Source organism: Oryctolagus cuniculus, unplaced genomic scaffold, assembly GCF_964237555.1.
Source record: "Oryctolagus cuniculus unplaced genomic scaffold, mOryCun1.1 SCAFFOLD_42, whole genome shotgun sequence".
Classification (NCBI taxonomy): Eukaryota; Metazoa; Chordata; class Mammalia; order Lagomorpha; family Leporidae; genus Oryctolagus; species Oryctolagus cuniculus.
The window spans coordinates 673681-699565 of record NW_027208206.1 but is presented as its reverse complement, the minus strand read 5'-3'; positions in this window follow the sequence as shown (position 1 = coordinate 699565).

The window sequence follows — 25885 nt, the reverse complement described above, 5'->3', positions numbered from 1 at the left end:
GGAATTAGTGAGAGGCAGTTTACAGGAGTTCTGCATCCTGAGTGTAGGAAACACTTTACGGGAGTTCTGTAGCATGGGAGTACTCTTACGCACTATGCGGGTTTTCAGCAGGCTGATTTAAACAGACGCAGCTTACAGGATTTCTGTACATTGGAAGTAGTGAGAGGCAGTTTAGCAGAGTTCTGCATCCTGAGTATAGGAAACACTTTACGGGAGTTCTGTAGCATGGGAGTACTCTTACGCACTATGCGGGTTTTCAGCAGGCTGATTTAAACAGACGCAGCTTACAGGATTTCTGTACATTGGAAGTAGTTTTGGGCAGTTTACAGGAGTTCTGCATCCTGAGTGCAGGAAACACTTTACGGGAGTTCTGTAGCATGGGAGTACTCCTACGCACTATGCGGGTTTTCAGTAGGCTGAGTAAAACAGACGCAGCTTACAGGATTTCTGTACATTGGAAGTAGTTTAGGGAGTTTACAGGAGTTCTGCATCCTGAGTGCAGGAAACACTTTACGGGAGTTCTGTAGCATGGGAGTAGTCTTACGTACTATGTGGGTTTTCAGTAGTCTAAGTAAAGAGAAGCAGCTTACAGGATTTCTTTACATTGGAAGTAGTGAGAGGCAGTTTACAGGAGTTCTGCATCCTGAGTGTAGGAAACACTTTACGGGAGTTCTGTAGCATGGGAGTAGTCTTACGCACTATGCGGGTTTTCAGTAGTCTGAGTAAAAGAGAAGCAGCTTACAGGATTTCTGTTAGCTGGATGTAGAGAGAGGCAGTTTACTGGAGTTCCGCATCCTGAGTGTAGGAGACAGTTTAAGGGAGTTCTGTAACATGGCTCTAGCCCTACTCAGTATGCGGGATTTCTGTAGCCTGTGTGTAGGAGATGCAGCTTACAGGATTTTTGTAAGCTGGATGTAGAGCGAAGCAGTTTACAGGAGTTCTGCATCCTGAGTGTCGGAAACACATTACGGGAGTTCTGTAGCATGGGAGTAGTCTTACGCACTATGCGGGTTTTCAGTAGTCTGAGTAAAAGAGAAGCAGCTTAAAGAATTTCTGTATATTGGAATTAGTGAGAGGCAGTTTACTGGAGTTCTGCATCCTGAGTGTAGGAGACCGTTTAAGGGAGTTCTGTAACATGGCTCTGGCCCTACTCCGTATGCGGGATTTCTGTAGCCTGTGTGTAGGAGATGCAGCTTACAGGATTTCTGTAAGCTGGATGTAGAGCGAAGTAGTTTTCTGGAATTCTGCTGCCTGAGTGTAGGAAACAGTTGATGGGAGTTCTATAGCATGGGAGTAGCGATATGCACTATGCGAGTTTTAGGTACCCTGTGTGTAGGACATGCTGCTTATTTGTGTTCAGTAAGCTGAATGTAGAGAGAGGCAGTTTACTGGAATTCTGCATCCTGAGTGTAGGAGACAGTCTATGGGAGTTCTGGAACATGGCTCTAGCCATACACAGTATGTAGCCTGTGTGTGGGAGATGCAGCTTACAGGATTTCTGTACATTGGAAATAGTGAGAGGCAGTTTACAGGAGTTCTGCATCCTGAGTGTAGGAAACACTTTACGGGAGTTCTGTAGCATGGGAGTAGTCTTATGCAATATGCGGGTTTTCAGTATTCTGAGTAAAAGAGAAGCACCTTACAGGATTTCTGTACATTGGAAGTAGTGAGAGGCAGTTTACAGGAGTTCTGCATCCTGAGTGTAGGAGACCGTTTAAGGGAGTTCTGTAACATGGCTCTGGCCCTACTCAGTATGCGGGATTTCTGTAGCCTGTGTGTAGGAGATGCAGCTTACAGGATTTCTGTAAGCTGGATGTAGAGCGAAGCAGTTTACAGGAGTTCTGCAGCCTGAGTGTAGGAAACACTTTACGGGAGTTCTGTAGCATGGGAGTACTCTTACGCACTATGCGGGTTTTCAGCAGGCTGATTTAAACAGACGCAGCTTACAGGATTTCTGTACATTGGAAGTAGTGAGAGGCAGTTTAGCAGAGTTCTGCATCCTGAGTGCAGGAAACACTTTACGGGAGTTCTGTAGCATGGGAGTACTCTTATGCACTATGCGGGTTTTCAGTAGTCTGAGTAAAAGAGAAGCAGCTTACAGGACTTCTGTACATTGGAAGTAGTGAGAGGCAGTTTACAGGAGTTCTGCTACCTGAGTGTAGGAAACACTTTACGGGAGTTCTGTAGCATGGGAGTAGTCTTACGCACTATGCGGGTTTTCAGTAGGCTGAGTAAAACAGACGCAGCTTACAGGATTTCTGTACATTGGAAGTAGTTAAGGCAGTTTACAGGAGTTCTGCATCCTGAGTGTAGGAAACACTTTACAGGAGTTCTGTAGCATGGGAGTAGTCTTACGCACTATGCGGGTTTTCAGTAGTCTGAGTAAAAGAGAAGCAGCTTACAGGATTTCTGTACATTGGAAGTAGTGAGAGGCAGTTTACTGGAGTTCTGCATCCTGAGTGTAGGAGACCGTTTAAGGGAGTTCTGTAACATGGCTATAGCCCTACTCAGTATGCGGGATTTCTGTAGCCTGTGTGTAGGCGATGCAGCTTACAGGATTTCTGTAAGCTGGATGTAGAGCGAAGTAGTTTACTGGAATTCTGCTGCCTGAGTGTAGGAAACTGTTGACGGGAGTTCTATAGCATGGGAGTAGCGATATGCACTACGCGAGTTTTAGGTACCCTGTGTGTAGGACATGCTGCTTATTTGTGTTCAGTAAGCTGAATGTAGAGAGAGGCAGTTTACTGGAATTCTGCATCCTGAGTGTAGGAAACACTTTACGGGAGTTCTGTAGCATGGGAGTAGTCTTACGCACTATGCAGGTTTTCAGTAGTCTGAGTAAAAGAGAAGCAGGTAACAGGATTTCTGTACATTGGAAGTAGTGAGAGGCAGTTTACCGGAATTCTGCATCCTGAGTATAGGAAACACTTTACGGGAGTTCTGTAGCATGGGAGTAGTCTTACGCACTATGCGGGTTTTCAGTAGTCTGAGTAAAAGAGAAGCAGCTTACAGGATTTCTGTACATTGGAAGTAGTGAGAGGCAGTTTACTGGAGTTCTGCATCCTGAGTGTAGGAGACCGTTTAAGGGAGTTCTGTAACATGGCTCTGACCCTACTCAGTATGCGGGATTTCTGTAGCCTGTGTGTAGGAGATGCAGCTTACAGGATTTCTGTAAGCTGGATGTAGAGCGAAGTAGTTTTCTGGAATTCTGCTGCCTGAGTGTAGGAAACAGTTGACGGGAGTTCTATAGCATGGGAGTAGCGATATGCACTACGCGAGTTTTAGGTACCCTGTGTGTAGGACATGCTGCTTATTTGTGTTCAGTAAGCTGAATGTAGAGAGAGGCAGTTTACTGGAATTCTGCATCCTGAGTGTAGGAGACAGTCTATGGGAGTTCTGGAACATGGCTCTAGCCATACACAGTATGTAGCCTGTGTGTGGGAGATGCAGCTTACAGGATTTCTGTACATTGGAAGTAGTGAGAGGCAGTTTACAGGAGTTCTGCATCCTGAGTGTAGGAAACACTTTACGGGAGTTCTGTAGCATGGGAGTACTCTTACGCACTATGCGGGTTTACAGTAGGCTGAGTAAAAGAGAAGCAGCTTACAGGATTTCTGTACATTGGAAGTAGTTTAGGGAGTTTACAGGAGTTCTGCAGCCTGAGTGCAGGAAACACTTTACGGCAGTTCTGCAGCATGGGAGTAGTCTTACGTACTATGTGGGTTTTCAGTAGTCTAAGTAAAAGAGAAGCATCTTACAGGATTTCTTTACATTGGAAGTAGTGAGAGGCAGTTTACAGGAGTTCTGCATCCTGAGTGTAGGAAACAATTTACGGGAGTTCTGTAGCATGGGAGTAGTCTTACGCACTATGCGGGTTTTCAGTAGTCTGAGTAAAAGAGAAGCAGCTTACAGGATTTCTGTACATTGGAAGTAGTGAGAGGCAGTTTACAGAAGTTCTGCATCCTGAGTGTAGGAAACACTTTACGGGAGTTCTGTAGCATGGGAGTAGTCTTACGCACTATGCGGGTTTTCAGTATTCTGAGTAAAAGAGAAGCAGCTTACCGGATTTCTGTACATTGGAAGTAGTGAGAGGCAGTTTACAGGAGTTCTGCATCCTGAGTATAGGAAACACTTTACGGGAGTTCTGTAGCATGGGAGTACTCCTACGCACTATGCGGGTTTTCAGTAGGCTGAGTAAAACAGACGCAGCTTACAGGATTTCTGTACATTGGAAGTAGTTTAGGGAGTTTACAGGAGTTCTGCATCCTGAGTGCAGGAAACACTTTACGGGAGTTCTGCAGCATGGGAGTAGTCTTACGTACTATGTGGGTTTTCAGTAGTCTAAGTAAAGAGAAGCAGCTTACAGGATTTCTTTACATTGGAAGTAGTGAGAGGCAGTTTACAGGAGTTCTGCATCCTGAGTGTAGGAAACACTTTACGGGAGTTCTGTAGCATGGGAGTAGTCTTACGCACTATGCGGGTTTTCAGTAGTCTGAGTAAAAGAGAAGCAGCTTACAGGATTTCTGTTAGCTGGATGTAGAGAGAGGCAGTTTACTGGAGTTCCGCATCCTGAGTGTAGGAGACAGTTTAAGGGAGTTCTGTAACATGGCTCTAGCCCTACTCAGTATGCGGGATTTCTGTAGCCTGTGTGTAGGAGATGCAGCTTACAGGATTTTTGTAACCTGGATGTAGAGCGAAGCAGTTTACAGGAGTTCTGCATCCTGAGTGTCGGAAACACATTACGGGAGTTCTGTAGCATGGGAGTAGTCTTACGCACTATGCGGGTTTTCAGTAGTCTGAGTAAAAGAGAAGCAGCTTAAAGAATTTCTGTATATTGGAATTAGTGAGAGGCAGTTTACTGGAGTTCTGCATCCTGAGTGTAGGAGACCGTTTAAGGGAGTTCTGTAACATGGCTCTGGCCCTACTCCGTATGCGGGATTTCTGTAGCCTGTGTGTAGGAGATGCAGCTTACAGGATTTCTGTAAGCTGGATGTAGAGCGAAGTAGTTTTCTGGAATTCTGCTGCCTGAGTGTAGGAAACAGTTGATGGGAGTTCTATAGCATGGGAGTAGCGATATGCACTATGCGAGTTTTAGGTACCCTGTGTGTAGGACATGCTGCTTATTTGTGTTCAGTAAGCTGAATGTAGAGAGAGGCAGTTTACTGGAATTCTGCATCCTGAGTGTAGGAGACAGTCTATGGGAGTTCTGGAACATGGCTCTAGCCATACACAGTATGTAGCCTGTGTGTGGGAGATGCAGCTTACAGGATTTCTGTACATTGAAAATAGTGAGAGGCAGTTTACAGGAGTTCTGCATCCTGAGTGTAGGAAACACTTTACGGGAGTTCTGTAGCATGGGAGTAGTCTTATGCAATATGCGGGTTTTCAGTATTCTGAGTAAAAGAGAAGCACCTTACAGGATTTCTGTACATTGGAAGTAGTGAGAGGCAGTTTACAGGAGTTCTGCATCCTGGGTGTAGGAAACAGTTTACGGGAGTTCTGTAGCATGGGCGTAGTCTTACGCACTATGCGGGTTTTCAGTAGTCTGAGTAAAAGAGAAGCAGGTAACAGGATTTCTGTACATTGGAAGTAGTGAGAGGCAGTTTACAGGAGTTCTGCATCCTGAGTGTAGGAAACACTTTATGGGGGTTCTGTAGCATGGGAGTACTCTTACGCACTATGCGGGTTTTCAGTAGGCTGAGTAAAACAGACGCAGCTTACAGGATTTCTGTACATTGGAAGTAGTTTAGGCAGTTTACAGGAGTTCTGCATCCTGAGTGCAGGAAACACTTTACGGGAGTTCTGTAGCATGGGAGTACTCTTATGCACTATGCGGGTTTTCAGTAGTCTGAGTAAAAGAGAAGCAGCTTACAGGACTTCTGTACATTGGAAGTAGTGAGAGGCAGTTTACAGGAGTTCTGCTACCTGAGTGTAGGAAACACTTTACGGGAGTTCTGTAGCATGGGAGTAGTCTTACGCACTATGCGGGTTTTCAGTAGGCTGAGTAAAACAGACGCAGCTTACAGGATTTCTGTACATTGGAAGTAGTTAAGGCAGTTTACAGGAGTTCTGCATCCTGAGTGTAGGAAACACTTTACAGGAGTTCTGTAGCATGGGAGTAGTCTTACGCACTATGCGGGTTTTCAGTAGTCTGAGTAAAAGAGAAGCAGCTTACAGGATTTCTGTACATTGGAAGTAGTGAGAGGCAGTTTACTGGAGTTCTGCATCCTGAGTGTAGGAGACCGTTTAAGGGAGTTCTGTAACATGGCTATAGCCCTACTCAGTATGCGGGATTTCTGTAGCCTGTGTGTAGGCGATGCAGCTTACAGGATTTCTGTAAGCTGGATGTAGAGCGAAGTAGTTTACTGGAATTCTGCTGCCTGAGTGTAGGAAACTGTTGACGGGAGTTCTATAGCATGGGAGTAGCGATATGCACTACGCGAGTTTTAGGTACCCTGTGTGTAGGACATGCTGCTTATTTGTGTTCAGTAAGCTGAATGTAGAGAGAGGCAGTTTACTGGAATTCTGCATCCTGAGTGTAGGAAACACTTTACGGGAGTTCTGTAGCATGGGAGTAGTCTTACGCACTATGCAGGTTTTCAGTAGTCTGAGTAAAAGAGAAGCAGGTAACAGGATTTCTGTACATTGGAAGTAGTGAGAGGCAGTTTACCGGAATTCTGCATCCTGAGTATAGGAAACACTTTACGGGAGTTCTGTAGCATGGGAGTAGTCTTACGCACTATGCGGGTTTTCAGTAGTCTGAGTAAAAGAGAAGCAGCTTACAGGATTTCTGTACATTGGAAGTAGTGAGAGGCAGTTTACTGGAGTTCTGCATCCTGAGTGTAGGAGACCGTTTAAGGGAGTTCTGTAACATGGCTCTGACCCTACTCAGTATGCGGGATTTCTGTAGCCTGTGTGTAGGAGATGCAGCTTACAGGATTTCTGTAAGCTGGATGTAGAGCGAAGTAGTTTTCTGGAATTCTGCTGCCTGAGTGTAGGAAACAGTTGACGGGAGTTCTATAGCATGGGAGTAGCGATATGCACTACGCGAGTTTTAGGTACCCTGTGTGTAGGACATGCTGCTTATTTGTGTTCAGTAAGCTGAATGTAGAGAGAGGCAGTTTACTGGAATTCTGCATCCTGAGTGTAGGAGACAGTCTATGGGAGTTCTGGAACATGGCTCTAGCCATACACAGTATGTAGCCTGTGTGTGGGAGATGCAGCTTACAGGATTTCTGTACATTGGAAGTAGTGAGAGGCAGTTTACAGGAGTTCTGCATCCTGAGTGTAGGAAACACTTTACGGGAGTTCTGTAGCATGGGAGTAGTCTTACGCACTATGCGGGTTTTCAGTATTCTGAGTAAAACAGACGCAGCTTACAGGATTTCTGTACATTGGAAGTAGTTTTGGGCAGTTTACAGGAGTTCTGCATCCTGAGTGCAGGAAACACTTTACGGGAGTTCTGTAGCATGTGAGTACTCTTACGCACTATGCGGGTTTACAGTAGGCTGAGTAAAAGAAAAGCAGCTTACAGGATTTCTGTACATTGGAAGTAGTTTAGGGAGTTTACAGGAGTTCTGCAGCCTGAGTGCAGGAAACACTTTACGGGAGTTCTGTAGCATGGGAGTAGTCTTACGCACTATGCGGGTTTTCAGTATTCTGAGTAAAAGAGAAGCAGCTTACCGGATTTCTGTACATTGGAAGTAGTGAGAGGCAGTTTACAGGAGTTCTGCATCCTGAGTGTAGGAAACACTTTACGGGAGTTCTGCAGCATGGGAGTAGTCTTACGTACTATGTGGGTTTTCAGTAGTCTAAGTAAAAGAGAAGCATCTTACAGGATTTCTTTACATTGGAAGTAGTGAGAGGCAGTTTACAGGAGTTCTGCATCCTGAGTGTAGGAAACAATTTACGGGAGTTCTGTAGCATGGGAGTAGTCTTACGCACTATGCGGGTTTTCAGTAGTCTGAGTAAAAGAGAAGCAGCTTACAGGATTTCTGTACATTGGAAGTAGTGAGAGGCAGTTTACAGAAGTTCTGCATCCTGAGTGTAGGAAACACTTTACGGGAGTTCTGTAGCATGGGAGTAGTCTTACGCACTATGCGGGTTTTCAGTATTCTGAGTAAAAGAGAAGCAGCTTACCGGATTTCTGTACATTGGAAGTAGTGAGAGGCAGTTTACAGGAGTTCTGCATCCTGAGTATAGGAAACACTTTACGGGAGTTCTGTAGCATGGGAGTACTCTTACGCACTATGCGGGTTTTCAGTAGGCTGAGTAAAACAGACGCAGCTTACAGGATTTCTGTACATTGGAATTAGTTTAGGCAGTTTACAGGAGTTCTGCATCCTGAGTGCAGGAAACACTTTACGGGAGTTCTGTAGCATGGGAGTAGTCTTACGTACTATGTGGGTTTTCAGTAGTCTGAGTAAAAGAGAAGCAGCTTACAGGATTTCTTTACATTGGAAGTAGTGAGAGGCAGTTTACAGGAGTTCTGCATCCTGAGTGTAGGAAACACTTTACGGGAGTTCTGTAGCATGGGAGTAGTCTTACGCACTATGCGGGTTTTCAGTAGTCTGAGTAAAAGAGAAGCAGCTTACAGGATTTCAGTTAGCTGGATGTAGAGTCAGGCAGTTTACTGGAGTTCCGCATCTTCAGTGTAGGAGACAGTTTAAGGGAGTTCTGTAACATGGCTCTAGCCCTACTCAGTATCCGGGATTTCTGTAGCCTATGTGTAGGATTGCAGCTTACAGGATTTCTGTAAGCGGGATGTAGAGCGAAGCAGTTTACAGGAGTTCTGCAGCCTGAGTGTAGGAAACACTTTACGGGAGTTCTGTAGCATGGGAGTAGTCTTACGCACTATGCGGGTTTTCAGTAGTCTGAGTAAAAGAGAAGCAGCTTACAGGCTTTCTGTACATTGGAAGTAGTGAGAGGCAGTTTACTGGAGTTCTGCATCCTGAGTGTAGGACACCGTTTAAGGGAGTTCTGTAACATGGCTCTGGCCCTACTCAGTATGTGGGATTTCTGTAGCCTGTGTGTAGGAGATGCAGCTTACAGGATTTCTGTAAGCTGGATGTAGAGCGAAGTAGTTTACTGGAATTCTGCTGCCTGAGTGTAGGAAACAGTTGACGGGAGTTCTATAGCATGGGAGTAGCGAAATGCACTACGCGAGTTTTAGGTACCCTGTGTGTAGGACATGCTGCTTATTTGTGTTCAGTAAGCTGAATGTAGAGAGAGGCAGTTTACTGGAATTCTGCATCCTGAGTGTAGGAGACAGTCTATGGGAGTTCTGGAACATGGCTCTAGCCATACACAGTATGTAGCCTGTGTGTGGGAGATGCAGCTTACAGGATTTCTGTACATTGGAAGTAGTGAGAGGCAGTTTACAGGAGTTCTGCTTCCTGAGTGTAGGAAACAATTTACGGGAGTTCTGTAGCATGGGAGTAGTCTTACGCACTATGCGGGTTTTCAGTAGTCTGAGTAAAAGAGAAGCAGCTTACAGGATTTCTATACATTGGAAGTAGTGAGAGGCAGTTTACAGGAGTTCTGCATCCTGAGTGTAGGAAACACTTTACGGGAGTTCTGTAGCATGGGAGTAGTCTTACGCACTATGCGGGTTTTCAGTAGTCTGAGTAAAAGAGAAGCAGCTTAAAGAATTTCTGTATATTGGAATTAGTGAGAGGCAGTTTACTGGAGTTCTGCATCCTGAGTGTAGGAGACCGTTTAAGGGAGTTCTGTAACATGGCTCTAGCCCTACTCAGTATGCGGGATTTCTGTTGCCTGTGTGTAGGAGATGCAGCTTACAGGATTTCTGTAAGCTGGATGTAGAGCGAAGTAGTTTTCTGGAATTCTGCTGCCTGAGTGTAGGAAACAGTTGATGGGAGTTCTATAGCATGGGAGTAGCGATATGCACTACGCGAGTTTTAGGTACCCTGTGTGTAGGACATGCTGCTTATTTGTGTTCAGTAAGCTGAATGTAGAGAGAGGCAGTTTACTGGAATTCTGCATCCTGAGTGTAGGAGACAGTCTATGGGAGTTCTGGAACATGGCTCTAGCCATACACAGTATGTAGCCTGTGTGTGGGAGATGCAGCTTACAGGATTTCTGTTAGCTGGATGTAGAGAGAGGCAGTTTACTGGAGTTCCGCATCCTGAGTGTAGGAGACAGTTTAAGGGAGTTCTGTAACATGGCTCTAGCCCTACTCAGTATGCGGGATTTCTGTAGCCTGTGTGTAGGAGATGCAGCTTACAGGATTTTTGTAAGCTGGATGTAGAGCGAAGCAGTTTACAGGAGTTCTGCAGCCTGAGTGTAGGAAACACTTTACGGGAGTTCTGTAGCATGGGAGTAGTCTTACGCACTATGCGGGTTTTCAGTAGTCTGAGTAAAAGATAAGCAGGTAACAGGATTTCTGTACATTGGAAGTAGTGAGAGGCAGTTTACAGGAGTTTTGCATCCTGAGTGTAGGAAAAACTTTACGGGAGTTCTGTAGCATGGGAGTAGTCTTACGCACTATGCGGGTTTTCAATAGTCAGAGTAAAAGAGAAGCAGCTTACAGGATTTCTGTACATTGGAAGTAGTGAGAGGCAGTTTACAGGAGTTCTGCATCCTGAGTGTAGGAAACACTTTACGGGAGTTCTGTAGCATGGGAGTAGTCTTACGCACTATGCGGATTTTCAGTAGTCTGAGTAAAAGAGAAGCAGCTTACAGGAATTCTGTACATTGGAATTAGTGAGAGGCAGTTTACTGGAGTTCTGCATCCTGAGTGTAGGAGACCGTTTAAGGGAGTTCTGTAACATGGCTCTGGCCCTACTCAGTATGCGGGATTTCTGTAGCCTGTGTGTAGGAGATGCAGCTTACAGGATTTCTGTAAGCTGGATGTAGAGCGAAGCAGTTTACAGGAGTTCTGCAGCCTGAGTGTAGGAAACACTTTACGGGAGTTCTGTAGCATGGGAGTACTCTTACGCACTATGCGGGTTTTCAGGAGGCTGATTTAAACAGACGCAGCTTACAGGATTTCTGTACATTGGAAGTAGTGAGAGGCAGTTTAGCAGAGTTCTGCATCCTGAGTATAGGAAACACTTTACGGGAGTTCTGTAGCATGGGAGTACTCTTACGCACTATGCGGGTTTTCAGCAGGCTGATTTAAACAGACGCAGCTTACAGGATTTCTGTACATTGGAAGTAGTGAGAGGCAGTTTACAGGAGTTCTGCAGCCTGAGTGTAGGAAACACTTTACGGGAGTTCTGTAGCATGGGAGTAGTCTTACGCACTATGCAGGTTTTCAGTAGTCTGAGTAAAAGAGAAGCAGGTAACAGGATTTCTGTACATTGGAAGTAGTGAGAGGCAGTTTACCGGAGTTCTGCATCCTGAGTATAGGAAACACTTTACGGGAGTTCTGTAGCATGGGAGTAGTCTTACGCACTATGCGGGTTTTCAGTAGTCTGAATAAAAGAGAAGCTGCTTACAGGACATCTGTACATTGGAAGTAGTGAGAGGCAGTTTACAAGAGTTCTGCTTCCTGGGTGTAGGAAACAGTTTACGGGAGTTCTGTAGCATGGGAGTAGTCTTACGCACTATGCGGGTTTTCAGTAGTCTGAGTAAAAGAGAAGCAGCTTAAAGAATTTCTGTATATTGGAATTAGTGAGAGGCAGTTTACTGGAGTTCTGCATCCTGAGTGTAGGAGACCGTTCAAGGGAGTTCTGTAACATGGCTCTGGCCCTACTCCGTATGCGGGATTTCTGTAGCCTGTGTGTAGGAGATGCAGCTTACAGGATTTCTGTAAGCTGGATGTAGAGCGAAGTAGTTTTCTGGAATTCTGCTGCCTGAGTGTAGGAAACAGTTGACGGGAGTTCTATAGCATGGGAGTAGCGATATGCACTACGCGAGTTTTAGGTACCCTGTGTGTAGGACATGCTGCTTATTTGTGTTCAGTAAGCTGAATGTAGAGAGAGGCAGTTTACTGGAATTCTGCATCCTGAGTGTAGGAGACAGTCTATGGGAGTTCTGGAACATGGCTCTAGCCATACACAGTATGTAGCCTGTGTGTGGGAGATGCAGCTTACAGGATTTCTGTACATTGGAAGTAGTGAGAGGCAGTTTACAGGAGTTCTGCATCCTGAGTGTAGGAAACACTTTACGGGAGTTCTGTAGCATGGGAGTAGTCTTATGCACTATGCGGGTTTTCAGTATTCTGAGTAAAAGAGAAGCAGCTTACAGGATTTCTGTACATTGGAAGTAGTGAGAGGCAGTTTACAGGAGTTCTGCATCCTGAGTGTAGGAGACCGTTTAAGGGAGTTCTGTAACATGGCTCTAGCCCTACTCAGTATGCGGGATTTCTGTAGCCTGTGTGTAGGAGATGCAGCTTACAGGATTTCTGTAAGCTGGATGTAGAGCGAAGCAGTTTACAGGAGTTCTGCAGCCTGAGTGTAGGAAACACTTTAGGGGAGTTCTGTAGCATGGGAGTAGTCTTACGCACTATGCGGGTTTTCAGTAGTCTGAGTAAAAGAGAAGCAGCTTACAGGATTTCAGTTAGCTGGATGTAGAGTCAGGCAGTTTACTGGAGTTCCGCATCTTCAGTGTAGGAGACAGTTTAAGGGAGTTCTGTAACATGGCTCTAGCCCTACTCAGTATGCGGGATTTCTGTAGCCTGTGTGTAGGAGATGCAGCTTACAGGATTTCTGTAAGCTGGATGTAGAGCGAAGCAGTTTACAGGAGTTCTGCATCCGGAGTGTAGGAAACAGTTGACGGGAGTTCTATAGCATGGGAGTAGTCTTACGCACTATGCGGGTTTTCAGTAGTCTGAGTAAAAGAGAAGCAGCTTACAGGATTTCTTTACATTGGAAGTAGTGAGAGGCAGTTTACAGGAGTTCTGCATCCGGAGTGTAGGAAACACTTTACGGGAGTTCTGTAGCATGGGAGTAGTCTTACGCACTATGCGGGTTTTCAGTAGTCTGAGTAAAAGAGAAGCAGCTTACAGGATTTCAGTTAGCTGGATGTAGAGTCAGGCAGTTTACTGGAGTTCCGCATCTTCAGTGTAGGAGACAGTTTAAGGGAGTTCTGTAACATGGCTCTAGCCCTACTCAGTATGCGGGATTTCTGTAGCCTGTGTGTAGGAGATGCAGCTTACAGGATTTCTGTAAGCTGGATGTAGAGCGAAGCAGTTTACAGGAGTTCTGCATCCGGAGTGTAGGAAACACTTTACGGGAGTTCTGTAGCATGGGAGTAGTCTTACGCACTATGCGGGTTTTCAGTAGTCTGAGTAAAAGAGAAGCAGCTTACAGGATTTCTGTACATTGGAAGTAGTGAGAGGCAGTTTACTGGAGTTCTGCATCCTGAGTGTAGGAGACCGTTTAAGGGAGTTCTGTAACATGGCTCTAGCCCTACTCAGTATGCGGGATTTCTGTAGCCTGTGTGTAGGAGATGCAGCTTACAGGATTTCTGTAAGCTGGATGTAGAGCGAAGCAGTTTACAGGAGTTCTGCAGCCTGAGTGTAGGAAACACTTTACGGGAGTTCTGTAGCATGGGAGTAGTCTTACGCACTATGCGGGTTTTCAGTAGTCTGAGTAAAAGAGAAGCAGCTTACAGGATTTCTTTACATTGGAAGTAGTGAGAGGCAGTTTACAGGAGTTCTGCATCCTGAGTGTAGGAAACACTTTACTGGAGTTCTGTAGCATGGGAGTAGTCTTACGCACTATGCGGGTTTTCAGTAGTCTGAGTAAAAGAGAAGCAGCTTACAGGATTTCAGTTAGCTGGATGTAGAGTCAGGCAGTTTACTGGAGTTCCGCATCTTCAGTGTAGGAGACAGTTTAAGGGAGTTCTGTAACATGGCTCTAGCCCTACTCAGTATGCGGGATTTCTGTAGCCTGTGTGTAGGAGATGCAGCTTACAGGATTTCTGTAAGCTGGATGTAGAGCGAAGCAGTTTACAGGAGTTCTGCATCCGGAGTGTAGGAAACACTTTACGGGAGTTCTGTAGCATGGGGGTAGTCTTACGCACTATGCGGGTTTTCAGTAGTCTGAGTAAAAGAGAAGCAGCTTACAGGATTTCTTTACATTGGAAGTAGTGAGAGGCAGTTTACAGGAGTTCTGCATCCTGAGTGTAGGAAACACTTTACGGGAGTTCTGTAGCATGGGAGTAGTCTTACGCACTATGCGGGTTTTCAGTAGTCTGAGTAAAAGAGAAGCAGCTTACAGGATTTCAGTTAGCTGGATGTAGAGTCAGGCAGTTTACTGGAGTTCCGCATCTTCAGTGTAGGAGACAGTTTAAGGGAGTTCTGTAACATGGCTCTAGCCCTACTCAGTATGCGGGATTTCTGTAGCCTGTGTGTAGGAGATGCAGCTTACAGGATTTCTGTAAGCTGGATGTAGAGCGAAGCAGTTTACAGGAGTTCTGCATCCGGAGTGTAGGAAACACTTTACGGGAGTTCTGTAGCATGGGAGTAGTCTTACGCACTATGCGGGTTTTCAGTAGTCTGAGTAAAAGAGAAGCAGCTTACAGGATTTCTGTACATTGGAAGTAGTGAGAGGCAGTTTACTGGAGTTCTGCATCCTGAGTGTAGGAGACCGTTTAAGGGAGTTCTGTAACATGGCTCTAGCCCTACTCAGTATGCGGGATTTCTGTAGCCTGTGTGTAGGAGATGCAGCTTACAGGATTTCTGTAAGCTGGATGTAGAGCGAAGCAGTTTACAGGAGTTCTGCATCCGGAGTGTAGGAAACACTTTACGGGAGTTCTGTAGCATGGGAGTAGTCTTACGCACTATGCGGGTTTTCAGTAGTCTGAGTAAAAGAGAAGCAGCTTACAGGATTTCTTTACATTGGAAGTAGTGAGAGGCAGTTTACAGGAGTTCTGCATCCTGAGTGTAGGAAACACTTTACGGGAGTTCTGTAGCATGGGAGTAGTCTTACGCACTATGCGGGTTTTCAGTAGTCTGAGTAAAAGAGAAGCAGCTTACAGGATTTCAGTTAGCTGGATGTAGAGTCAGGCAGTTTACTGGAGTTCCGCATCTTCAGTGTAGGAGACAGTTTAAGGGAGTTCTGTAACATGGCTCTAGCCCTACTCAGTATGCGGGATTTCTGTTGCCTGTGTGTAGGAGATGCAGCTTACAGGATTTCTGTAAGCTGGATGTATAGCCAAGCAGTTTACAGGAGTTCTGCATCCGGAGTGTAGGAAACACTTTACGGGAGTTCTGTAGCATGGGAGTAGTCTTACGCACTATGCGGGTTTTCAGTAGTCTGAGTAAAAGAGAAGCAGCTTACAGGATTTCTGTACATTGGAAATAGTGAGAGGCAGTTTACAGGAGTTCTGCATCCTGAGTGTAGGAAACACTTTACGGGAGTTCTGTAGCATGGGAGTACTCTTACGCACTATGCGGGTTTTCAGTAGTCTGAATCAAAGAGAAGCAGCTTACAGGATTTCTGTACATTGGAAGTAGTTTTGGGCAGTTTACAGGAGTTCTGCATCCTGAGTGTAGGAAACACTTTACGGGAGTTCTGTAGCATGGGAGTAGTCTTACGCACTATGCGGGTTTTCAGTAGTCTGAGTAAAAGAGAAGCAGCTTACAGGATTTCTGTTAGCTGGATGTAGAGAGAGGCAGTTTACTGGAGTTCCGCATCCTGAGTGTAGGAGACAGTTTAAGGGAGTTCTGTAACATGGCTCTAGCCCTACTCAGTATGCGGGATTTCTGTAGCCTGTGTGTAGGAGATGCAGCTTACAGGATTTTTGTAAGCTGGATGTAGAGCGAAGCAGTTTACAGGAGTTCTGCATCCTGAGTGTAGGAAACACTTTACGGGAGTTCTGTAGCATGGGAGTAGTCTTACGCACTATGCGGGTTTTCAGTAGTCTGAGTAAAAGAGAAGCAGCTTACAGGATTTCTGTACATTGGAAGCAGTGAGAGGCAGTTTACAGGAGTTCTGCATCCTGAGTGTAGGAAACACTTTACGGGAGTTCTGTAGCATGGGAGTAGTCTTAAGCACTATGCGGGTTTTCAGTAGTCTGAGTAAAAGAGAAACAGCTTAAAGAATTTCTGTACATTGGAATTAGTGAGAGGCAGTTTACTGGAGTTCTGCATCCTGAGTGTAGGAAACACTTTACGGGAGTTCTGTAGCATGGGAGTAGTCTTACGCACTATGCGCGTTTTCAGTAGTCTGAGTAAAAGAGAAGCAGCTTACAGGATTTCTGTACATTGGAAGTAGTGAGAGGCAGTTTACTGGAGTTCTGCATCCTGAGTGTAGGAGACCGTTTAAGGGAGTTCTGTAACATGGCTCTAGCCCTACTCAGTATGCGGGATTTCTGTAGCCTGTGTGTAGGAGATGCAGCTTACAAGATTTCAGTAAGCTGGATGTAGAGTGAAGCAGTTTACAGGAGTTCTGCATCCGGAGTGTAGGAAACACTTTACGGGAGTTCTGTAGCATGGGAGTAGTCTTACGCACTATGCGGGTTTTCAGTAGTCTGAGTAAAAGAGAAGCAGCTTACAGGATTTCTGTACATTGGAAATAGTGAGAGGCAGTTTACAGGAGTTCTGCATCCTGAGTGTAGGAAACACTTTACGGGAGTTCTGTAGCATGGGAGTAGTCTTAAGCACTATGCGGGTTTTCAGTAGTCTGAATCAAAGAGAAGCAGCTTACAGGACTTCTGTACATTGGAAGTAGTGAGAGGCAGTTTACAGGAGTTCTGCATCCTGAGTGTAGGAAACACTTTACGGGAGTTCGGTAGCATGGGAGTAGTCTTACGCACTATGCGGGTTTTCAGTAGTCTGCGTAAAAGAGAAGCAGCTTACAGGATTTCTGTACATTGGAAGTAGTGAGAGGCAGTTTACAGGAGTTCTGCATCCTGAGTGTAGGAAACACTTTACGGGAGTTCTCTAGCATGGGAGTAGTCTTAAGCACTATGCGGGTTTTCAGTAGTCTGAGTAAAAGAGAAGCAGCTTACAGGATTTCTGTTAGCTGGATGTAGAGAGAGGCAGTTTACTGGAGTTCCGCATACTGAGTGTAGGAGACAGTTTAAGGGAGTTCTGTAACATGGCTCTAGCCCTACTCAGTATGCGGGGTTTCTGTAGCCTGTGTGTAGGAGATGCAGCTTACAGGATTTTTGTAAGCTGGATGTAGAGCGAAGCAGTTTACAATAGTTCTGCATCCTGAGTGTAGGAAACACTTTACGGGAGTTCTGTAGCATGGGAGTAGTCTTACGCACTATGCGGATTGTCAGTAGTCTGAGTAAAAGAGAAGCAGCTTACAGGAATTCTGTACATTGGAATTAGTGAGAGGCAGTTTACTGGAGTTCTGCATCCTGAGTGTAGGAGACCGTTTAAGGGAGTTCTGTAACATGGCTCTAGCCATACTCAGTATGCGGGATTTCTGTAGCCTCTGTGTAGGAGATGCAGCTTACAGGATTTCTGTAAGCTGGAGGTAGAGCGAAGCAGTTTACAGGAGTTCTGCAGCCTGAGTGTAGGAAACACTTTACGGGAGTTCTGTAGCATGGGAGTACTCTTACGCACTATGCGGGTTTTCAGCGGGCTGATTTAAACAGACGCAGCTTACAGGATTTCTGTATATTGGAAGTAGTTTTGGGCAGTTTACAGGAGTTCTGCATCCTGAGTGTAGGAAACACTTTACGGGAGTTCTGTAGCATGGGAGTAGTCTTACGCACGATGCGGGTTTTCAGTAGTCTGAGTAAAAGAGAAGTAGCTTACAGGATTTCTGTTAGCTGGATGTAGAGAGAGGCAGTTTACTGGAGTTCCGCATCCTGAGTGTAGGAGACAGTTTAAGGGAGTTCTGTAACATGGCTCTAGCCCTACTCAGTATGCGGGATTTCTGTAGCCTGTGTGTAGGAGATGCAGCTTACAGGATTTCTGTAAGCTGGATGTAGAGCGAAGCAGTTTACAGGAGTTCTGCATCCGGAGTGTAGGAAACACTTTACGGGAGTTCTGTAGCATGGGAGTAGTCTTACGCACTATGCGGGTTTTCAGTAGTCTGAGTAAAAGAGAAGCAGCTTACAGGATTTCTGTACATTGGAAGCAGTGAGAGGCAGTTTACAGGAGTTCTGCATCCTGAGTGTAGGAAACACTTTACGGGAGTTCTGTAGCATGGGAGTAGTCTTAAGCACTATGCGGGTTTTCAGTAGTCTGAGTAAAAGAGAAACAGCTTAAAGAATTTCTGTACATTGGAATTAGTGAGAGGCAGTTTACTGGAGTTCTGCATCCTGAGTGTAGGAAACACTTTACGGGAGTTCTGTAGCATGGGAGTAGTCTTCCGCACTATGCGCGTTTTCAGTAGTCTGAGTAAAAGAGAAGCAGCTTACAGGATTTCTGTACATTGGAAGTAGTGAGAGGCAGTTTACTGGAGTTCTGCATCCTGAGTGTAGGAGACCGTTTAAGGGAGTTCTGTAACATGGCTCTAGCCCTACTCAGTATGCGGGATTTCTGTAGCCTGTGTGTAGGAGATGCAGCTTACAGGATTTCTGTAAGCTGGATGTAGAGCGAAGTAGTTTACTGAAATTCTGCTTCCTGAGTGTAGGAAACAGTTGACGGGAGTTCTATAGCATGGGAGTAGCGATATGCACTACGCGAGTTTTAGGTACCCTGTGTGTAGGACATGCTGCTTATTTGTGTTCAGTAAGCTGAATGTAGAGAGAGGCAGTTTACTGGAATTCTGCATCCTGAGTGTAGGAGACAGTCTATGGGAGTTCTGGAACATGGCTCTAGCCATACACAGTATGTAGCCTGTGTGTGGGAGATGCAGCTTACAGGATTTCTGTACATTGGAAGTAGTGAGAGGCAGTTTACAGGAGTTCTGCATCCTGAGTGTAGGAAACAATTTACGGGAGTTCTCTAGCATGGGAGTAGTCTTAAGCACTATGCGGGTTTTCAGTAGTCTGAGTAAAAGAGAAGCAGCTTACAGGATTTCTGTACATTGGAATTAGTGAGAGGCAGTTTACTGGAGTTCTGCATCCTGAGTGTAGGAGACCGTTTAAGGGAGTTCTGTAACATGGCTCTGCCCTACTCAGTATGCGGGATTTCTGTAGCCTGTGTGTAGGAGATGCAGCTTACAGGATTTTTGTAAGCTGGATGTAGAGCGAAGCAGTTTACAGGAGTTCTGCAGCCTGAGTGTAGGAAACACTTTACGGGAGTTCTGTAGCATGGGAGTAGTCTTACGCACTATGCGGGTTTTCAGTAGTCTGAGTAAAAGAGAAGCAGCTTACAGGATTTCTGTACATTGGAATTAGTGAGAAGCAGTTTTCTGGAGTTCTGCATCCTGAGTGTAGGAGACCGTTTAAGGGAGTTCTGTAACATTGCTCTGGCCCTACTCTGTATGCGGGATTTCTGTAGCCTGTGTGTAGGAGATGCAGCTTACAGGATTTCTGTAAGCTGGATGTAGAGCCAAGCAGTTTACAGGAGTTCTACAGCCTGAGTGTAGGAAACACTTTACGGGAGTTCTCTAGCATGGGAGTAGTCTTACGCACTATGCGGGTTTTCAGTATTCTGAGTAAAAGAGAAGCAGCTTACAGGATTTCTGTACATTGGAAGTAGTGAGAGGCAGTTTACAAGAGTTCTGCATCCTGAGTGTAGGAAACACTTTACGGGAGTTCTGTAGCATGGGAGTAGTCTTACGCACTATGCGGGTTTTCAGTAGTCTGAGTAAAAGAGAAGCAGCTTACAGGATTTCTGTACATTGGAAATAGTGAGAGGCAGTTTACAGGAGTTCTGCATCCTGAGTGTAGAAAACACTTTACGGGAGTTCTGTAGCATGGGAGTACTCTTACGCACTATGCGGGTTTTCAGTAGTCTGAATCAAAGAGAAGCAGCTTACAGGACTTCTGTACATTGGAAGTAGTGAGAGGCAGTTTACAGGAGTTCTGCATCCTGAGTGTAGGAAACACTTTACGGGAGTTCGGTAGCATGGGAGTAGTCTTAAGCACTATGCGGGTTTTCAGTAGTCTGAGTAAAAGAGAAGCAGCTTACAGGATTTCTGTTAGCTGGATGTAGAGAGAGGCAGTTTACTGGAGTTCCGCATACTGAGTGTAGGAGACAGTTTAAGGGAGTTCTGTAACATGGCTCTAGCCCTACTCAGTATGCGGGGTTTCTGTAGCCTGTGTGTAGGAGATGCAGCTTACAGGATTTTTGTAAGCTGGATGTAGAGCGAAGCAGTTTACAATAGTTCTGCAGCCTGAGTGTAGGAAACACTTTACAGGAGTTCGGTAGCATGGGAGTAGTCTTACGCACTATGCGGGTTTTCAGTAGTCTGCGTAAAAGAGAAGCAGCTTACAGGATTTCTGTACATTGGAAGTAGTGAGAGGCAGTTTACAGGAGTTCTGCATCCTGAGTGTAGGAAACACTTTACGGGAGTTCTGTAGCATGGGAGTAGTCTTACGCACTATGCGGATTTTCAGTAGTCTGAGTAAAAGAGAAGCAGCTTACAGGAATTCTGTACATTGGAATTAGTGAGAGGCAGTTTACTGGAGTTCTGCATCCTGAGTGTAGGAGACCGTTTAAGGGAGTTCTGTAACATGGCTCTAGCCATACTCAGTATGCGGGATTTCTGTAGCCTCTGTGTAGGAGATGCAGCTTACAGGATTTCTGTAAGCTGGAGGTAGAGCGAAGCAGTTTACAGGAGTTCTGCAGCCTGAGTGTAGGAAACACTTTACGGGAGTTCTGTAGCATGGGAGTACTCTTACGCACTATGCGGGTTTTCAGCAGGCTGATTTAAACAGACGCAGCTTACAGGATTTCTGTATATTGGAAGTAGTTTTGGGCAGTTTACAGGAGTTCTGCATCCTGAGTGTAGGAAACACTTTACGGGAGTTCTGTAGCATGGGAGTAGTCTTACGCACTATGCGGGTTTTCAGTAGTCTGAGTAAAAGAGAAGTAGCTTACAGGATTTCTGTTAGCTGGATGTAGAGAGAGGCAGTTTACTGGAGTTCCGCATCCTGAGTGTAGGAGACAGTTTAAGGGAGTTCTGTAACATGGCTCTAGCCCTACTCAGTATGCGGGATTTCTGTAGCCTGTGTGTAGGAGATGCAGCTTACAGGATTTTTGTAAGCTGGATGTAGAGCGAAGCAGTTTACAGGAGTTCTGCATCCTGAGTGTAGGAAACACTTTACGGGAGTTCTGTAGCATGGGAGTAGTCTTACGCACTATGCGGGTTTTCAGTAGTCTGAGTAAAAGAGAAGCAGCTTACAGGATTTCTGTACATTGGAAGCAGTGAGAGGCAGTTTACAGGAGTTCTGCATCCTGAGTGTAGGAAACACTTTACGGGAGTTCTGTAGCATGGGAGTAGTCTTAAGCACTATGCGGGTTTTCAGTAGTCTGAGTAAAAGAGAAACAGCTTAAAGAATTTCTGTACATTGGAATTAGTGAGAGGCAGTTTACTGGAGTTCTGCATCCTGAGTGTAGGAAACACTTTACGGGAGTTCTGTAGCATGGGAGTAGTCTTACGCACTATGCGCGTTTTCAGTAGTCTGAGTAAAAGAGAAGCAGCTTACAGGATTTCTGTACATTGGAAGTAGTGAGAGGCAGTTTACTGGAGTTCTGCATCCTGAGTGTAGGAGACCGTTTAAGGGAGTTCTGTAACATGGCTCTAGCCCTACTCAGTATGCGGGATTTCTGTAGCCTGTGTGTAGGAGATGCAGCTTACAGGATTTCTGTAAGCTGGATGTAGAGCGAAGTAGTTTACTGAAATTCTGCTTCCTGAGTGTAGGAAACAGTTGACGGGAGTTCTATAGCATGGGAGTAGCGATATGCACTACGCGAGTTTTAGGTACCCTGTGTGTAGGACATGCTGCTTATTTGTGTTCAGTAAGCTGAATGTAGAGAGAGGCAGTTTACTGGAATTCTGCATCCTGAGTGTAGGAGACAGTCTATGGGAGTTCTGGAACATGGCTCTAGCCATACACAGTATGTAGCCTGTGTGTGGGAGATGCAGCTTACAGGATTTCTGTACATTGGAAGTAGTGAGAGGCAGTTTACAGGAGTTCTGCATCCTGAGTGTAGGAAACAATTTACGGGAGTTCTCTAGCATGGGAGTAGTCTTAAGCACTATGCGGGTTTTCAGTAGTCTGAGTAAAAGAGAAGCAGCTTACAGGATTTCTGTACATTGGAATTAGTGAGAGGCAGTTTACTGGAGTTCTGCATCCTGAGTGTAGGAGACCGTTTAAGGGAGTTCTGTAACATGGCTCTGCCCTACTCAGTATGCGGGATTTCTGTAGCCTGTGTGTAGGAGATGCAGCTTACAGGATTTTTGTAAGCTGGATGTAGAGCGAAGCAGTTTACAGGAGTTCTGCAGCCTGAGTGTAGGAAACACTTTACGGGAGTTCTGTAGCATGGGAGTAGTCTTACGCACTATGCGGGTTTTCAGTAGTCTGAGTAAAAGAGAAGCAGCTTACAGGATTTCTGTACATTGGAATTAGTGAGAAGCAGTTTTCTGGAGTTCTGCATCCTGAGTGTAGGAGACCGTTTAAGGGAGTTCTGTAACATTGCTCTGGCCCTACTCTGTATGCGGGATTTCTGTAGCCTGTGTGTAGGAGATGCAGCTTACAGGATTTCTGTAAGCTGGATGTAGAGCCAAGCAGTTTAGAGGAGTTCTGCAGCCTGAGTGTAGGAAACACTTTACGGGAGTTCTGTAGCATGGGAGTAGTCTTACGCACTATGCGGGTTTTCAGTATTCTGAGTAAAAGAGAAGCAGCTTACAGGATTTCTGTAAATTGGAAGTAGTGAGAGGCAGTTTACAAGAGTTCTGCATCCTGAGTGTAGGAAACACTTTACGGGAGTTCTGTAGCATGGGAGTAGTCTTACGCACTATGCGGGTTTTCAGTAGTCTGAGTAAAAGAGAAGCAGCTTACAGGATTTCTGTACATTGGAAATAGTGAGAGGCAGTTCACAGGAGTTCTGCATCCTGAGTGTAGAAAACACTTTACGGGAGTTCTGTAGCATGGGAGTACTCTTACGCACTATGCGGGTTTTCAGTAGTCTGAATCAAAGAGAAGCAGCTTACAGGACTTCTGTACATTGGAAGTAGTGAGAGGCAGTTTACAGGAGTTCTGCATCCTGAGTGTAGGAAACACTTTACGGGAGTTCTGTAGCATGGGAGTAGTCTTAAGCACTATGCGGGTTTTCAGTAGTCTGAGTAAAAGAGAAGCAGCTTACAGGATTTCTGTTAGCTGGATGTAGAGAGAGGCAGTTTACTGGAGTTCCGCATACTGAGTGTAGGAGACAGTTTAAGGGAGTTCTGTAACATGGCTCTAGCCCTACTCAGTATGCGGGGTTTCTGTAGCCTGTGTGTAGGAGATGCAGCTTACAGGATTTTTGTAAGCTGGATGTAGAGCGAAGCAGTTTACAATAGTTCTGCAGCCTGAGTGTAGGAAACACTTTACAGGAGTTCGGTAGCATGGGAGTAGTCTTACGCACTATGCGGGTTTTCAGTAGTCTGCGTAAAAGAGAAGCAGCTTACAGGATTTCTGTACATTGGAAGTAGTGAGAGGCAGTTTACAGGAGTTCTGCATCCTGAGTGTAGGAAACACTTTACGGGAGTTCTGTAGCATGGGAGTAGTCTTACGCACTATGCGGATTGTCAGTAGTCTGAGTAAAAGAGAAGCAGCTTACAGGAATTCTGTACATTGGAATTAGTGAGAGGCAGTTTACTGGAGTTCTGCATCCTGAGTGTAGGAGACCGTTTAAGGGAGTTCTGTAACATGGCTCTAGCCATACTCAGTATGCGGGATTTCTGTAGCCTCTATGTAGGAGATGCAGCTTACAGGATTTCTGTAAGCTGGAGGTAGAGCGAAGCAGTTTACAGGAGTTCTGCAGCCTGAGTGTAGGAAACACTTTACGGGAGTTCTGTAGCATGGGAGTACTCTTACGCACTATGCGGGTTTTCAGCAGGCTGATTTAAACAGACGCAGCTTACAGGATTTCTGTACATTGGAAGTAGTTTTGGGCAGTTTACAGGAGTTCTGCATCCTGAGTGTAGGAAACACTTTACGGGAGTTCTGTAGCATGGGAGTAGTCTTACGCACTATGCGGGTTTTCAGTAGTCTGAGTAAAAGAGAAGCAGCTTACCGGATTTCTGTACATTGGAAGTAGTGAGAGGCAGTTTACTGGAGTTCTGCATGCTGAGTGTAGGAGACCGTTTAAGGGAGTTCTGTAACATGGCTCTAGCCCTACTCAGTATGCGGGATTTCTGTAGCCTGTGTGTAGGAGATGCAGCTTACAAGATTTCTGTAAGCTGGATGTAGAGCGAAGTAGTTTACTGGAATTCTGCTGCCTGAGTGCAGGAAACAGTTGACGGGAGTTCTATGGCATGGGAGTAGCCATATGCACTACGCGAATTTTAGATATCCTGTGTGTAGGACATGCTGCTTATTGGTGTTCAGTAAGCTGAATATAGAGAGAGGCAGTTTACTGGAATTCTGCATCCTGAGTGTAGGAGACAGTCTATGGGAGTTCTGGAACATGGCTCTAGCCATACACAGTATGTAGCCTGTGTGTGGGAGATGCAGCTTACAGGATTTCTGTACATTGGAAGTAGTGAGCGGCAGTTTACAGGAGTTCTGCATCCTGAGTGTAGGAAACACTTTACGTGAGTTCTGTAGCATAGGAGTAGTCTTACGCACTATGCGGGTTTTCAGTAGTCTGAGTAAAAGAGAAGCAGCTTACCGGATTTCTGTACATTGGAAGTAGTGAGAGGCAGTTTACAAGAGTTCTGCATCCTGAGTGTAGGAAACACTTTACGGGAGTTCTGTAGCATGGGAGTAGTCTTACGCACTATGCGGGTTTTCAGTAGTCTGAGTAAAAGAGAAGCAGCTTACAGGATTTCTGTACATTGGAAATAGTGAGAGGCAGTTCACAGGAGTTCTGCATCCTGAGTGTAGAAAACACTTTACGGGAGTTCTGTAGCATGGGAGTACTCTTACGCACTATGCGGGTTTTCAGTAGTCTGAATCAAAGAGAAGCAGCTTACAGGACTTCTGTACATTGGAAGTAGTGAGAGGCAGTTTACAGGAGTTCTGCATCCTGAGTGTAGGAAACACTTTACGGGAGTTCAGTAGCATGGGAGTAGTCTTAAGCACTATGCGGGTTTTCAGTAGTCTGAGTAAAAGAGAAGCAGCTTACAGGATTTCTGTTAGCTGGATGTAGAGAGAGGCAGTTTACTGGAGTTCCGCATACTGAGTGTAGGAGACAGTTTAAGGGAGTTCTGTAACATGGCTCTAGCCCTACTCAGTATGCGGGGTTTCTGTAGCCTGTGTGTAGGAGATGCAGCTTACAGGATTTTTGTAAGCTGGATGTAGAGCGAAGCAGTTTACAATAGTTCTGCAGCCTGAGTGTAGGAAACACTTTACAGGAGTTCGGTAGCATGGGAGTAGTCTTACGCACTATGCGGGTTTTCAGTAGTCTGCGTAAAAGAGAAGCAGCTTACAGGATTTCTGTACATTGGAAGTAGTGAGAGGCAGTTTACAGGAGTTCTGCATCCTGAGTGTAGGAAACACTTTACGGGAGTTCTGTAGCATGGGAGTAGTCTTACGCACTATGCGGATTGTCAGTAGTCTGAGTAAAAGAGAAGCAGCTTACAGGAATTCTGTACATTGGAATTAGTGAGAGGCAGTTTACTGGAGTTCTGCATCCTGAGTGTAGGAGACCGTTTAAGGGAGTTCTGTAACATGGCTCTAGCCATACTCAGTATGCGGGATTTCTGTAGCCTCTATGTAGGAGATGCAGCTTACAGGATTTCTGTAAGCTGGAGGTAGAGCGAAGCAGTTTACAGGAGTTCTGCAGCCTGAGTGTAGGAAACACTTTACGGGAGTTCTGTAGCATGGGAGTACTCTTACGCACTATGCGGGTTTTCAGCAGGCTGATTTAAACAGACGCAGCTTACAGGATTTCTGTACATTGGAAGTAGTTTTGGGC